The 17,804-nt window shown below is 40.1% G+C and overlaps 1 protein-coding gene across 1 annotated transcript in view; it reads left to right on the top strand.

Moving 5' to 3' along the window:
• The window catches only part of foxo3b (forkhead box O3b), a 59,778-nt gene that overhangs the window by 35,779 nt on the left and 6,195 nt on the right, over positions 1-17,804 (top strand). The window lies entirely within an intron of this gene.

The raw sequence follows: 17,804 nt of genomic DNA, 5'->3' as shown, positions 1-17,804 counted from the left end.
AGAAAATAAAACCAACGTTGTAATAAACTGGAATTATCCTTTAAGTGTCGTACAACATACGGTAAGAATCAGTGGCCTGTGGTCTAGAGTGTGTGTCAGAGTGTGTACTGTATCTGTTTTTAGCACCATTAGAGCAAAGAGCCCCATGAACAACAGCGAGGCCCCGACACTAATCTGGACCAGATGTGAGCTCCACTGCTACACCAAAAACACACACAGATGCATGAATACACACTTTACAAACAAGAAACAGCACGTTTTCAGCGCTCCCAAACAATGGCGCTCAAACTAGATTTGTTGCCTACTGTTTAGTGAGCCAACATGATTATGTGTAATGCTATTATCGCCGTAATCTGTCTCAATGAGATCATAGCTCACCTTCAGCGGAGTTAATTGAAGGTTTGAGCGGTCATGAAACAGCATACGTGTACAGATAGAAAAATAAGGCTCGACCCCCTTCTCAATCCAAAGAAGTCCCACTAAGGGTGTGACCTGGATAGAGCTGTGAGGTTTTAAGCAGGTCGTGTTTTGGAAGCAGCAGGTCAAAGACACAAAGACACACCTCAGTGTCTCAAACACAACACAGCAAAGGTGGAAGAAGCAAGAGAGTGTGATGATGGACGACATGTGGACACGCAGGAATGCAGAGAGGGGAAAGTCAATGGCAAAGGCTTCAGTGTGGGTTTTATTTTTGGATGCATTTAAAATGTCTACAATACTGCATGATGTAACTATCAAAAACCAAAAATCAGAGACAGGTAATTGAATAAGCAAATAAATAAATCCTTAAATAATGCATGTCTGATGTCAAGTGTAGTTTTTGTGAACAGTTTTGTAGCTACAGGATACATACACACATTTATAGGACCAATTGACTTAAAATCCTGACATATATTAAATTGAACATTTGACATGCTAGATTTGAGTCAGACATGTTTAAAGATATATTCCTAGGCTTTCTATGCCCTTATTCAGAGAGGACAACAGGTTAGAGTTGGAAACAGGGATGAGAGAGTGGAGGGGAGACATGCAAAAGGGGTACAGAGGGTTATGACCTAACCACAAGCTCTGATTTATTTTATTTATTTATTTTTGCCTACATGCTACGTTCACAGATTTTATCATTTGCCATTATATTATGACCATCCACAGTATACTTGCCATGAGTATGGCCTAACTGTAGACACAGTTTTAAGTGTTATCAAACTTGTTTTAAGAAAAACATGGAGAAGCAGAAAAAAAAACAAAGCATATCAGGCATCAATGACAACAGAATGCCTTTAAATGAGTCAGAAGCAGAATGAAGGAGTAGCTGGGGTGGAGGAGGGTTGTAAAAAGCGTTCTGCAGCGGGAGCAACCTAGCATAGCCAGGCTAGAGCAGTTTAAGGAGGGCAGCATGAGAGCAATTAGCCAGTAACTTAGATCAAATCAGCTGGCCCTTGGCTGATGAGGCTTGCATGAGATCAGCTGATCTCAGTGATATAGCAGCACCTGACTCCATGGCTTTATAAACAGATTATAAACCTGTGGTGGAGGTACTAGGTGAGGGTCGGATAGTATTAGAGTGATTCAATACGTTGTCACAATGGGCACAGACTCTTAGAACCATCAGGCTTCATGTTTTTAGACTTGGGTAGATCACAGACAGAGGACAGGGTTGACTTATTTCACTTTTTCAAATGATAGAAAATAGTCATGGGGTTTAGTTACTCTTTAAAGCTCCTGTGAGAAAATTTAGTTTGTGTTGATTTTGGCGCCCCTTGGAGTCAAAATAGTCCCCCTTTTCTCTTGTTTCACTGTTTTTACATGTGTAAGTACTATTTTCTGGCGAAGAAAAAATAGTTTTGCTTTCTTTTAACGTAAGGCACAAATAGCCCATAGTCACGTTTGCGTTTGTGAGTCATAAAGAGGAATACATATCAATATCAGTCTGTTTCATAAACAGCCAAAAAAAAAAAAACTCAGGTACTCCAGTCATGTTGACTCACTGCCAGCTTAACCAAAGAGTCTTTGAAAAAGGCAGATCTGAAATAATGCATTATGTTTTTTCTACTTAAAAACTAACTAACTAAACATCTACTTACTAAACTAAACATCTTGTAGAAAGAACAAACAAACCACTAAAAAGAAAATCAGTAGGCGGACATTTTTCTCAAACCATGGAGATAAGAGTCAGGAAGACGGAGATTTGTCATTTCCTGTATGTGCAGAAGATTAAGTGACTTCATACTGGAGTTTCATCTGAGTAAGTGAGAGAAATCCACAGCCTTCTTTACACAGGGATGACAGTTTAGACCTGTAAATCTACAAGACATTCTTTAGTTGGACAGGTGATTAGTAAATGTTTTTTATATTCTCAGTATGATCCATGACTGTGTCTGTCCTCCATCACAGAAAATACTTTGGTTTAGTTCTGCAGAGTTTAAGTGGATGCTCAGTGGAAATAGAAGTATGCTCAAAGGGCAGGGAGGTGTTAAAGGAGGCAATAAACCTCAGTCAACCCCTCACCCTTGCTACGCACATAAAAACAGCAGCGCCCCCTCCCCACCACCACCCTTTACTTCCTCCCTCTGTCCTCTCACTTCTCCTTCCCCTGTCCGTGGCTGAAATTCACTCCCTCTGAGGTTCGATGATAACCACTCCACTCAAACTAGCCTCCAAAGGTTGCAAAGCCAGTGTTTGATTTGTCCATTGTGGGCTTCTGTAGATACATGGACCCTAACATTCATTTTAGGACATCAAAACATATTTAAGTGATGAGACACCAACTGAAGCATTGATCATGCAAACCTGTTCAATCCAGTGTCCCCTGACATTGTCAAAGTTAATTCATCAAATACGGCTTTTACTTTCATTAAAGATAGCTCTGCACATTCCTCCTCTGTATTGCCCTTGAAACAGGTCTGTGGGCAAGAGGTCCCAAATGTATTCCTCGTCACCTGCTCCGTATCTCACAGGAACGGCAGCGTTCCCCTTTCCTGATAATTATGAATGGTTCTGTCCTTCCTCCTCTCCTCCCTCCATCCCTCCTCTCGTCGCTGCTGCTTGTATCGAGTAGGGATGCAATTAATCATGTAGACACCCTGCTAGTCTTAATACGAAGGGTGCCCTCTTATCCTTCTTCTCTCTTCTTCTTCTGCACTCTTTATCTGTCGCTCTCAATTCCTCTCAATCTCTCTCTCACACGCACACACTGGGTTTGAAGGTCTCATTAATCACCTGTTCACTGAGAAAACCCTGTAATGCATACCACAGGGATCATTTAATGGTTGGCCTCTTCGTTCTGCCTTTGTCTCTGCGTACTCCTGTTCTTAATGCAACACCACTTCACTTTACTTTCATTCTCGGTGTATTTTTGGTTTGTATGAGCGGGTGTGGAAGCATCTGTTATCAGTGCAGTCATACGGCAGGATAAAGTATGATAATCGTCGCTTGCAGACCGGCCCTCTGGTCCCCGGTTATTTTTAGATGTCAGATGTTGAAATAGTTCTTAAAAAGGGCAGACTGTGAATCACTACAGCACCGTGATAAAGCCAGGGCACACTGTCTACAGGCCAACCACATGGGAAAAATAATTATTTAAAAAAAAAAAAAGTTCAATGCACCTGCAGTTTTTAGCCAGTGGTTCCATCTGGTTGTATTTGCCTGCCTTTCATCTATTTAAAACCTCCATAAACACCAGATTTTACGAACAAAAGTGGCATTTTTTTCTCAAGTAGCTCATGTACAGATTTCTAATATAGCACAATAATATTTGATATGTTATCATATATTGATAATATTTAAAATACAGTAAAACTAGCTTTTTATCTTTTTGCAGAGATATAACATCTGTACTGCAAAATGTATACTTTAAAAATCTCAGGTTGCCTCCATCATCATTGTCAGTTGTTCTTTTAAACCCTCTGAAAACCACTGAGGAAAAAGCTTCTTTACAGTGGTTGCCTCAGTACAGACAACAATGAAACAGATACAAACGGTGTAGAATAAGTAAAATCTTTAGCGTAGACTAATTAGTAGCAAAGGGCCAAAACATTATAGGGAAATACTTCATGTTAAAAGGTTAAAGAGCAAAATTTACAGTAGTTGGCAAACTGGGTTGTATGTGACTAAGGCAATCAAGCTTTAGACGGCTGATCACAGACCACTACAGTGTGCTGCACTGGTCAGAACATTACAAGCTGAAATAAAGTCAGCTCAAACTTCTGGTTAAGGTAAAGGTGAGGTTTAAGGTGAGACTACCAAAAATTAATAGTCAAAAACCTGACCTTCAAAACCTGATCGCAAAACCTGTAATAAAGCAAAGTAAACAGTCTGCTTATTGGAAAAAAGCTTGTTCATGAAAACACTTTAACACTGCTAATGTAGCTAAAAGGGGTGGGAGAAAAAATGGATATTTTGTCTGGTGATATGTCGTATCGTCTCATCCACCAAGTATCGATTTTTTCAGATTAATAGCTTTAATGACCTGAAGTCTATGATAATAGAAAAAAACAATCAATTGTTTGGACAGTTGTTTGTCCAGTGGGGTCGGCAGAGGTGACGGTCATAGAACAGGAGAAAGTTAGTACAACAAACATGGCAGCACCAGGGGAAGGACATTAGGAATGCAAGCAGGGCATGAATGAGATGGACATGACACATGAGGTTTACAAGAAGTGCTACATGTAAATAAAAAGTTGTGGAAATACAACAAACATGAGGGTAAGACTAATGCTACATCAGCTAAACAGTTGAAAAAATGGTATAGGTTGCAATATATCGCAATATATGGCATTGCAATACTTACTGTATTGCAAAATGTTCAAAATCAAAATAATATTGAATCATAACCCAAGTATGGGGATAATATGGTATCGTGGTGCCACTAGTGATTCCCACCCCTAGTAGCTAAGGCTTATTAAAGCTATGTTAGCTGTTAGCTGTGTAGTAACAATGGTACATTAGCTACAAAGATAATGTTGGCATGTAGCAAATGTAGCTATATCTAAAACTAACAAAGGAACATCAGCTATGTAAGCTACATTGCTAAGTAGCTAAATCTAAAGCTAAGAAAGCTACTTAGCAATGTAGCTAAATTGGTAATGTAGCTACATAACTAATGTAGCTTAAGCTACACAAAGTGTAAGCCAACAAAGTTATGTTAGCCAGTGGCTTGCTTTAACTACATTAGAATGATCTTTAACTTATCTTCATTGCCTTACATAGTAGCTGTATTAATATCGATGTGTAGTAAGGTTAACTACGTAGCTAGTTAAGCTAAAGGAAATGAAGCTAACATTAGCCACCGTTTGTGTAGCTACTTCTAAAAGGGGTTTATACTCAATGTACCACTGGGATCTCAGATCTCTTTTTCTTACTTATGAACTGTTTTTTTTTCTTTTCTTTTTTTTTTAATAATAATAATAATAAAAGTAATTTATTTCATTATCCCTTTAATCACATGCTCTATATTTTTCTAATCTCATGCAGCCCTAATCTGATTTTTTTTGTCTGGTTGTTCTTTTTTTGAGATATCACAAGATACGTAGCAGAAAGAAAAGATTTCAAAATATTTCTTTGACAATATCATGCTGCCCTTACAGTGAGTAAAAGGTTGCACCATCAAGACGACTTTTTAAAAAGAGGGAGAAAGTGTTTTCATTACAGCGCAACTCATATTTACAGGATTTTAAAGGATTAATGTGACAAAGCAGCTTATTTTGCCAGAATGCTTAAAAACTCAATCCCATTTGGTTAAATAGTTTCTCAACTGACAGAAGATTATAAATAATCAAACGTATTCCTGAGTGTACTGCAGTGTTTTGGTTTGATGAGGCTTAAATTCATCATTTTAGCAAGTACACTAAAATGAGGAAATGCTGTGAGTTCTCAGAGTAGGATTGCTGCTGCCCTCTCTTACCCTCCACTTTCACCGTCTGTCTGAATAAGTCGTCTTTGTCTTTGCCGAGATGTTTCTGTTGTCAGTATTCCCGTGTGTGTGCTTGTGCGTGTGTGTTCTTGGCAGAAACACTGAGTTGCTGCGTAGCTTAAGGACAGCGTGTCCTGAAACACGGGTTGATAAAGCCCAGCAGGGATGTCCTGTGTTGTCCCAAGGCAGAGCGCACGTATATCAAGCTGAAACGAACAGCATGTTTGTGAACATACACTGACTGCACATGTGATGACGTAGATTTGAACTGCTTCACTACTGAGGATCCAAACCATGAACTTTAAGATTTCCCTACATCTTTCTTTTTTCTTTTCACATGTAAATCTTCTTCCAGTACATGTACTTAACCTTGCACGGTGACCTGGAGCCACTGCCCCGTAGGAACCGGGCCAACCCTCTAGCACTGATCAAAACAAACTGACCTAATGAAACTCGTACCGGGGGTAACGTGACTGGCCGGGCCTCTGAAACGGCCCAATCTGATTGGCTTTCGGAGGTGGGATGGGTCTACAAACTCTCCCACCTCAGGCTGACTGATTGGACTAAATCTGAGAGTAAACAAGTAGTTCTTTGAGCATGTGGCCTTACACAACTAGGGACACACAACATGCAGGCCAAGAAAACTAGAGAGGAGTGGGAGGGGGAGATTGGAGAGACAGAAAGAAAGGCAGAAGGAGAAAAGTTTTGATGACAGGAGAGGGTTTTTTTTTTTAATTTAGCATTAGCACGACTCTTGGAAAGCACTATGCGTGCATGTGTCGTGAGTGTTTGTGCTTGCTTCATCACAATGCAATTCCAAGAAGAGCTCCATATTGCAGCTGACACCAAAATAATCTATTTGTCAGCCTGAATAACGTGTTATAGATCGGTTGGCCCCCTTTTCATAACAGTAAAGCAACTAAATTGATTAAATTTGTGCTCTGTGTTCCCAAGAAGATCTCCTATTTAACTTTTTCGCAGAAAAAGAAGAGCAAAAGGGGAGTAGGAGCAGAATGAGGTGGACTTCTTCTGCCAAGCTCCAAGATCACCTTCCAGTGTACACAAAATCAAACACACACACAAGCAGAGAGAGAGAGAGAGAGAGAGAGAGAGACACCCAGCAGCTGGCCGGGAAACGCACATATGATTGAAGAGAATGGAATGTTCTGTCTACAGTCCAGAGCTCAGGGCAGCTGGAACCTGGACCCAGTGTGTGTTTGTGTGTGTTAGTGTGTCAGTGAGTGTGTTAGTGTAGGGTCACAGTATAAATAACCATCCTCTCTCGGCAGTGTTAGCGCAGACCAGCCGGGCTGTTTATTTATAAACCGCCTCATACGTGTCAAAGACCTGCATGTCGTCTCCACCTCACACTACCTCGCTACGCTTTCACCGCCATACTTTGTAGCTTAAAGCTGAGTTGTGCAGCTGCAGCAGCCTCTGTGCTTGAAAAATGAAGCCAATGATGAAGTGCAAAAACATGTCATGAGTGTCTATTTAAGGCTGTCTGAAGAAGCACCAGAAGTCCCATACAGTCCATGTTAAAATGCTGATTTTTACATCAGCAATAAACATGTTTACCAGAGATGTAACACTATCGTTAATTTTGGGGTATGGCAGTGACAGAAGCGTCTCAATACCATCACGGACATGTGACGGTGTCAAACCATCGGCCAATTCGGCCAAAAATGTAGTTTTGTTAGTGGAGCAACTTTTTGTGCACTGGTGTCCCATCAGCAGGTGTCTTTTTCTTTATTTTCACGCCTGCCCCTCAAACATCTTGAGTCCACCATGGAAATGAATAGAGGCACATTTTCAATCCCATCAGGTAGTATGGGATGTGTTATTTTAGGGCTGAGCTCGTGGTCAGGACAGCAGCAGCAGTGTTGCACTGATGTATAGGTTACAGCAGGCCTGCCCACAGATTTGGAGGGGCCCCTAATAAACCCAGAGGATAGGCCCTCCCCAGTTGTGATTTATTGATGATATCACTGCATACCTGTTGGATAAGCAGTGTCAAGCTGTTATTGGTCTCTGATGTGGTAATTATATATTGCTGCCACTTTTTAACCCTTTTTAACCCACACTTTGGAGACCTATTTTGCCACAATTACTGCCCCTTTTACCAATTATAAATACTTTCTACCACTAATTCCTGTTTATTTTCACCACTTTTAACCCATTTGTCATTTTCCAACAATTGTTGTATCTAGTAATCAATTTTTGCCACTTTTAACCCCTTTTTACTACTTTTTATGCCCTTTTTTGCCTATATTAACAGTATTTAACTATTTCTTGTGCCCATTTTTGCCACTCTTTAACTATTTTTTAAACTCTTTTAACCATTTTTGCCACTTTTAAACTCTTTTTGCTTCTTTCAAAACTTCCATCCATTTTCACCTTTTTAAACCATTTTTTGCCATTTTTTATACCCAGTTTTGCTACTTTTAACCTATCTTTGTAGACCCATGGCTTTTTACCACTTTCTCTGGTCTGTTTTTGCCACTCTTAACCAATTTTGCCACTCTTTAATCCTGTTTCATTACCTCTACTGCCCTTTTTTCCTGCTTTTGAGCCATTTTTCCACTTCTTAAACACTTTCAACACTATTTTCCTGCCTGTTTTTTTCCACTTTTAACTCCTGTATTACCACTTTTAACTCCTTTTTATGCCCTTTTATGCCCATTTTGGCCAATTTTAATCACATTTCCCCATTTGTTTCACCCATTTTGCCACTGTCTTCCAATTTTCAGTGTTTTAGGAAAATGGATCTATATCCTGAAGGTTATATACTTTAGCATAGATTGATACAGAAAATATTTTTTACTCTGATAAGGCTGGTCATTATTCAGGTAAAAAAAATGCTTATCACAGTGATTTTGCTGACCTCCATAGGTCCCCCATTCGACTGGGCCCCAGAAAGCTCTCCCCCTATTGGCGGCTTTGTGTTGCTTCCAAGTTTTAAGATGAAAAAAAAAAAATACAAAGGAAAAATTAAAAGCGTGTTTTCACACCAGATTTAAAGTTAGCTATGATGACAGAAACCATGTCTGAAAAAAAAATGTAACATGTATTTTAACTCTTTTTTTGGATGTCCCATCTGTAAGAGAGTATAAGAGAGTATAAGTCATTTTTGCATAGGTGTAATGTTGTCCTTCTTTTTATACATCTTATGGCTAAGACCAAATGATTCCAATATATCAGTAACACAGCATTACTTCGTAACATCTCTGCCACCTACTCTCAAACTATCACATATCTTTGTCTCTTGTCTCATAACACCGTATATTCATCATACATCAGACATACAGGCTATAGGGTGCTACCTGTTGCCTGTATATATAAACTTAATCTTTGTGTCTTCTCTAAAGAAAGAGCACTTCAGGGCAAGAGGAGCATTGTCGAAACCAAAATCCCTCGCCTTACATGTTCACTAATGTTGCACAAGTTGTCCACTCGACCCTGCCAAGGTTGCTGTTGACATTAGACTCAGATTAGTGTTGGTTTACATAATGGCTGATAAAGTGTGGTTATGTTTGGCCTGTACTCGCACATACACACTGTGTCAGTGGGTGGTTGAGTACAGCTGAGGTGTGAGGCTCAGGTCACAGAGTTGGTCCAATCAGAACGGATACTGCAGGCTCAGTAGGGTTGGGCTTATGAGTATGAGGTGAGGGTATGTCCTCAAAGCACTCTGACTTTTGACACAGAGCTGTCTCAGGCTTCATGACACTGTAACCTTATGACCCAACCCTTTCTCTCAAGAAAAACCGTGAGCATGTTTCATTTATATTTTTTATTGTGTGTGTTTTCTATGAATTATAGGTAGGGGAGGTTGTGTCTGAGTTGCAGTGACCATTAAAATGTGTCTGTAGGCACACAGAGTGCAACAATAGTGAAAATTACCCAGTTCAGACGTTGGAGTTCAGTTGAGTGCTGTAGCTGGGTGATGAAACCCACTTGCAATATCATGCAGACCCTCCCTTTTCTGTACTGCCTGGCTACGCAAACCAATTTCCCTCCTCCAATCACAGCGGCAGGCTCTATAACAGCCACAACCAATGAGAGAGCACCCTTAGAACCCTCTGAGCCAATCAAATAAGGCTGCCTCAGGAGCACCATCACAATTTGTTGAAGATTTTCATTTCTATGCCAATAAAACATGCATATATGTTAGCAAACTACTCTAAAGCACCTTCAAATCCTCCCTTTGTGATATATTGTGAATGTACGCCTTCTACATTCGAATTTACATAAATGTAAATATGTGATTCCCACCTACACACCTTCAAAAATCACAATAATGAGAGAAGGGAGAGTGAGATTCCTAGCGTGGTTGCTGACAGTGATTAATTGTTCCCACATGTTGCTAACAGACAAAAAGGCCTCTGTATTCTTGAGCTCTGGCTGCAGCTGGTCCACACACTCACACACACTGACACACGCACAGATGGGGCCTGTCCATGAAGAGAGTTCAGCTTTGTTGGGATATCCTTGAGTCAGTTTGCTTTATAAAAAATGTTACACTGCTGAACCTGGATAACCGGTCTCATGGACAGATGCCTCTGTTGACCCAGAGTTATGTAGTCGTGACCAGCAGTGACGCTTTTGTTATCAATCATAGAAACCCCAAATACAAAGACCTCTGTATGTAAGAAATTAGATTATATTGATAATATTGCTCATTAAAGATACAAACCCTTAATTCAATCAGTATTTGTTAACCCAGGACATGTCTCAACATGTTTTCTTCGGTTGGTATGAGAAGCTAATATGTATCTTCAATAATCCCAGAGAACAATTGGAGAAGAAAAACATAACTAAACACTGAAAATGATTAAATCATACACTCTACAAAGCATGGACTTAATCTCAGTCATGCCACTGATTGTTTTTGAAGAGGCGCTATGGAGGCAAACGATGGCAGTCACCATATCAGAAAAAGGGATGTGTGCAAAATAGTAGACTTAACAATCAAAGTTAGCACCTTTGCTAGTCAGCAGCAAAATTACTGTTTTGCTAACTCAATATTTTGATCAACTCAGGCCCTCTGTGCAGATTAACCTTCTTTGAATGACATTGTCATATACAACAAGAAGAGACACAGGTTAAGTAACTTCGAACCATAAATCATAGCCACTTACTTTTATCCCCTCAGGAAGCGCTCCATTGTGCCATTCTAATGACGCTATCCATGCCTTTGTACCCCTTAGTAGAGGCTCTTCTAGTGAGCCTGGAATTTGGGTGACTTTTCGGGATCTTTAAAGATCAAATCCACACAAGTAACTCTGATATTGAACATCCTCTTAGCCATTTTTTAATCTACTGTACATCATTTCTGTAGTTAGCTTAGCATTAGCCACCATATTGTTTTCCCACAATGGATGTCTCATGGGCTGTGACAACCAATGGCAAGCTGTTCCATCAGGTCAAGCAAACATGTCTATACATTTAGAACTTGAAAGAGATGGCCTGTATAGCTCCTAATGGAGAGAAACGGAGACAGAGAGCCTGTGATGTGTCCTTCTGTGTCACTACAGACAGGAACTGCTTGAATAATGGCACAAATAGAGCCAACTGATAAACGTGCAAGGACTTTTTTTTTTTTTTTTTTTTAAACATGTCAAGATTTTTTGTCACGGAATGATTATTTTTTCCCTATTTGGTCCCCAAGAGATGGAAGAACAAGTTTGCGAAAAAGTCATTGTTCATTAAAAGTCATTGTTGTTAACTGTGTCGCTCTTAAAAATCTGAGTTTTAATATCCGTTCAGTTTTTTCTGAAAAAAAAAAAAAATTGGGGGTATTTTTGAGCTAGTCTCTAAAATGGTGTTAAATTTATAGATGGCTCATTAACTCACTTGTCCTTCTTTGTCAGAAAGAGTCGAGGTGTGTTCATTTGGATCTATGGCCTGAATGCCCAAATTAGAGTAAACATTCAGGGCAGTGTCAACAGCATCATTATCACTTTTACGCTCGTTGCTGCGAGCTGTGTTGTTGTTTGTGTGTTATTTAGCTCCTGTCGCTGCATGGTAGGAGTTATGAATCAGAGATGCTGTCTCACTGAGCTGTTTTTATTAATGGACTTTGGGAATACCCTAGAGGAGATACAGTAGTAAGCATACAGCATCCCACTCACACAGAGATGTGCCATGTGCACACAGTGAAACCCGTGAAGCGTATACATTCTCTAATATAAAAAATGTCATGCAGTGCAGCCTTAAAGGGCCTCATGGCAGCTGTATTTAAAAAATGAACAAGTATATGTCACATACAGCAGATGCAGCCAAAAAAAAAGCTGCGCTTTGTGGATTCCTGCTGTTACAGCTATGTCAATTATAAAGGCAAGGATGCATTAAAAAAATGAAGATGTAGGGCTTTGATCTTGGTGACAAAAAGACTCTATGGACTAACCTGGCACAGCACTTTGTTTCACATATGCATTGCATGAGATATACGGTATGTCACATCCATACAGGCACCAGTCCATACACAGTGTTTGGAATGTCCATGTATGGACTGTCACATTAATTATGGGCCAGTCAGGGCAACAGAACACAACATAGTAGGCTAGCAGCCTCCTGGGAGTGAACTGGGTAACGCAAGCTCAACAGGCAGCTTTTATTATTGTTCACCCTCAGTGGAGCCAGATGGCAAATCAAACCATTTTGGAAGCTGATGATGAGAAAAACAAAAACATTTTTTCCACCAAGTAACGTTATAAGTGTGCTTCTCTCCCCCTTTTTTAATACAGAAATGTCGTCCACTTCTAATAAACTTGCCGCTATAGCTACATCTTCTCTGATCTCTTCACCCACAACCATTGTTTACAGACTTGCAGTACAACTAAATCCTACCCAAAGCTGTCATTTTTTTCTTCCCATCCGCGGATTGGTCTGTTCATTCTCTCACCAAAACAAGCATTTCAAGCTTGAAGCTTTGCAAGATGGATCTGTCTGATGATTTGCATGGAACCTGGCCAATCCATCTACTTTGCAAGGTTATTTCTGGATGGGTCTTTTCAACATCTGAGGGCATTTACAGTCAGATTTCAGTCATTTGTAGTGCAGTTTATCAGCTGTTATATGGTGTTTTAGAGCAGTAAAATAATGTGGTGGTAAATTATGAGTCTGATTTTTTTTTATTACATTTAGTAATAAATTTGTACACAGCACTTAATTTCTCCCAAAAAAAACCTCTGGGTCAGGCACTAATTTACGATGCAGCTTTCGCCATTTTGTATCCTTCCGCCTCCGCACGCTGTTTACTGTTCACACAGGTCAGCTGTGTGGGTCGCAGTGTAGCAGGGTTAAACATCGGTTACTTCAATGCATTTTGGGTTTTTTTTATTCTGTTTTCTTTAGATTCAGAAGATGCCGTGTACTTGCATTTTTCCAGGCTGTTTAAACAAGCACACCTCCTGGACACCATACATATCAGCCATTAGAGGAAAAGGTGACAGTCATAAGCTTATCTGGATGACAAATTTCCATTCGGCCCTTCAAGTCGGAGTCTGTTTTTCCAATTTATCTTCGGAAAATGAAGAAGGTCCACAAAACACCGGCAATTATGCAGTGTGTGAGCCGCTATCCACTGATTCAGTGATGTCCTGAAGAAGTGTTGCAACTAAGTCCCACTCATGACAACAGCAGCTCTCCGAGTGGGTTGGCATGGATTCGCATTTTCCACACCTACACCACCAGGTAACTCGGGATCTCTCCTGCTCTAAACTTTAAAATGAAGGTTCTCTGGTCTCTCTTTCAGCCCGCTGTACAAGTCTGGTCTGTATCCATCTGTATAAGTTCTTCTTCAGTGTACTCAGGTTCATACAAATATCCTCTCGTATCCACAGTAAACAGCACATCATCATCACTTGTGTCAAGATCGCTCGTTATCTTTGTTTCAGCTTGATGAGGTGTTATTATTCCTGAAGAAGTCCGCAGACCCACACAGCTGACCGGCATGTGTGAACAGTAAACAGTGAACGGAGGCGGAGGGATACAAAATGGCGAAAGCTGCATCATAAATTAGTGCCTGACACAGAGGGTTTTTTTTTTTTTTTTGAGAAATGAAGTGCTGTGTACGTTTTCGACACAGCGCACAAGCAAGCCAACATATTTTCTTGGCCCATTTATTTCTAAAACTCGTTAATTTACACAGACAACACGTTCCCATCTATAGCCGCTATGTGCCAGCTCTCTCCGAGTTCGTACTAACAACAGGATCAAATTACACAGATATCACTGGAGGCTAATGCCACTACTATAGCCAAGCACCTCATATGACCCAACTTCAAAAATCCTGAAATATCCCTTTAAGAATTGTTCAGGTTATATATAAAATATGGTCATCACAGATTAACTTTACATGGACCATGATTTTGCTGACCTCTATTGGCCCCCCAGTTGGCTCGGCTCTAGGGTAGGGTTAGGGTTAGGGTTACCGTTGGTATGTAATTTTTTTATCCAGAACTATAAGCGGAATTTGGGTTGATATGGTAGTACTGAAATTGCCAAATCTTTTGTAAAAATCTAGATCCTTAGTTGTATGTTTAACCAAACAGCTGCCTCAAGTAAAAAAAGGAAAATTGTCTTAACTGCACAAATACATTGGTACTGAAACACTGCTGACATATTTGTGTAGTTTATACAGAGAGTAGGAGTTTGCCTGCAATTTTCAGTTGCTGTTGTTGTCAAAATATCAGAACAGATGTTGATATTCTTCAATGTTTACAAGTCATTTCTTCAGTTTGAAAATTCTGGTGTGACACCTACCACCTATATGCGGACGACTGTGTTGGTGATATATGACTCTTATGTACAACACATACAGTATACATCACCACTATAGACCACTCATTTTTCTTTCTTTCGTCATCTTCTCACCCTCTTTCTCACCACTGCTCACACATTTTTCTCTCAGCACCCCGGCTTTTCCTCACCTTTCATCACTGTCCGTGCCTTAGCTGCAGATGTCCTGTTTCCTTTTATTGCTGCTCCATCACGCCGAGTTAGAAATACCTCACCTGACATTTGAAGGATACAGGCAGTGGCATGGGAAAAGAGGGACATCAAACAAGTGGCTTGGTTGGAGGAAGGAAAGAGGGGGTGGTTGAAGGTGAAGGTGGTGTAGGAAGGAGCGAGGGAGAAGGATTGATGAAGTGTCAGGTGCTGGCAGGTAAATGTTAACAGTGGTTGGAGAAGGAATCTTGCATTCCCTACATTCTGCTCTCATTCACCTTTTTGAACGTGCTCCTTTTCCATGACAAAGTCTATCATCTGCTATTATTTACATCTTCTCTGCAGCTGGAATCATTTAGCCAGTTAAAATGTTCTGTAATAAAGCAGCATTACGTCATGCCTCCAGAGATGCTGGCAGAGGATAAACACTGGTTTCCGTGGTATCTCTTCCTCTTATTACCCCCATTTGAATGGGCACAAAGACACTCAAAGTACACACATGACACAAAAACACTTGGGAAACATGCATCTACATCCACACCTATTTCATGATTAAGCTCAGCTTTCTATGGATTCACTTATGCACAATAACGATTGAAAAGGGCATCACTCCTGCAGAAATATTTTTTTTTTTTACAAATGCTGCAAATGCAAAACTGAGGATTTCCATAAAAGTAGCTCAAAAACACAAAGCATGTTCCTGACACGTGCACTTTTTAAAAGGGTCATAGGTTCAGTTTGGCCCCAGAGATCTCTTACTCTGCCAACGTAGCATTGGGAATGGTAACTTAAGCCTGTTCTTTGTCCTCTCTGATTGAACTGCCTCTGACCAGAAAAACAATCCAGACCAAACTGTCTGTAAACTGTTGCCCAGCACGGCAGCACGGATCTGCTTCATGGAAAACAATATTGTGATTCCCACAAAAACTCGCAATTCGCATTTGGGAGCTCAGAAATGTGCTCTGTTTTAGGGAGTAAAAATATACAGGGGAGGGAAATAGCGAAGAGGGAGCGAGAAATGCGTGCATATTGTGGATGGTGGTCGGGTTGTTTATATGGGAGGATATAGCATAGGCCCTGGAGTCCCTCAGGGCCCATAAGAGCTATGTGTTTGTGAAACAACAAAAAGTGCGGAAGAGGAAGGGGGTATGGAAGAGAAGGCAAAATAAGGAGGGCTTTGGGAGGCCGAGGGGCATGAAAACAGGGAAGAAGAAAACTAAAGAGTCAAGTCAAAAAAGGCTATAAAAGTTAAATGACTGGAAATGGACATTACAGTTAACTGGAACTTAATCTGTTACAAGCTGATGTTTGAACATGTGACTGAATTTGTATGCATGGTTTGTTTAAACTATGTGTACCATCATTATGCTGTCATACAAGACCCGTGAAATTAAGTCTTCTTGAGTAACCAGATGGCTGCTGTGCGTGTCTGTATAAAGACAGAGAGGGGGGAGGTTTTCCAGATGCATATGTGCATGGATGTAATTTACAGATTGAGTGAAGTTGTTTTTTCTTTTCTTTTTAGTCTTAAATTACTGCAAAGGCAGGGCAGGGCTTATGATGTGCAGACACACAGTCCCCCGTTAACCCTCAACCAGCCAATCAGTGAATCTGAGTAATGACTAAAGAGTGAAAACATCTCTATAATATAAACATGTTAAATGAGTCCTTTATATTCTTACATTCTGAATAGTACTGGGCTAATTGAGGCTCATTTGCAACTTTTGCTTCTTTTGCTCATGAAAACAAGATAATGGAAATTACATTTACCTCTATTAATGTGCTTCAGCTGTGCTATGTTTGTTTTGTCCATAGGTGTTGTTGTGTGTTGTAAATGGAGCGCTTCTTTTCACAGGTCAGGGGAAGCCAGTTTCCACGTTTTAAGAAAATAATAATAAAAAGCTCAATTTAATAATTTGGACTATTTAAGCTAATTATTAGGACCTACTATGCCACCCATTAATTTTTAAGGACAGGTTTAACAGTTGCACAGGTCTTTTGTTGTTTTTTAAACTCTTCATTAGATATTATATATATAAGTTGTTAAAGCCTATAGGCTTTGAAATCATACATTTATTTGAATCATAAACTTGGACGGTGGTTTGCACAGCTTATGTCTGGTTCTGCTAGCTTACCTGTGTGATCTCTACCTGGCGCATTTACGTCGAACTGTTGGCTTGTAATAACAAAATACATTTGCATATTTGGCTGTGTGAACTTATAAAGCTTTCCGTTTTGCCAGCTTTGCTCTAGTTATCATCCATCTTTCTCTTTATATTATCACCTTGACTGTCATCAAACAGTAGTGTTTCCAGTCAGACTGTTTCCATCCCTCGCGAGTGCAGCCTGTTTGATGTCATTCCTGCCCTTCCCGGCCTGAAAACAGTCCAGCATGAATGGGAGTGCTTTAAGCTATATGCTAACATAACAGTTTAGCAGTTATCACCATGTTCACTATCCTATTAAAGCATGTAAGCATTTGCCAATCAGTGCGTAATGTAAATATCAATGTGAACTAATGCCAGAACTTCAATAATGAAAAAAAAAATAGAGGGAGATGTTTGATATGTCAACAAAGCCATTAGTGCAGCAACAAGTGATTCAACAAGGGTGTTATATCATAGTTGGAGCATTTAATGTGTACTTACATCACTGTTGTGAATAGAACTCTTGATCATTAGCGAGCGCTGTCATGTGCAACAGTTTCCCCACAATAACCTCGGAGGCTTACACAAGGAAGGAACGGAGTTGATCAATACACACCAGCCAGCTTACACACAAGAACTCAAACACACATGATCTGCCATTGAATGTGCTTCAAAAGCAACACAGCAGCTCTTTGTATGTGTCATTCATAATCGAAGAGATGCTTGATTATAGACCGCCGTCTCTCTTTTCTCTTTTATACCCACAACACAAAAGCTACAGTGGTAACAAT

This window comes from Cheilinus undulatus, linkage group 14, assembly GCF_018320785.1.
Source record: "Cheilinus undulatus linkage group 14, ASM1832078v1, whole genome shotgun sequence".
NCBI classification, from domain to species: Eukaryota; Metazoa; Chordata; class Actinopteri; order Labriformes; family Labridae; genus Cheilinus; species Cheilinus undulatus.
This window is presented reverse-complemented; position numbering and strand designations above follow the sequence as displayed.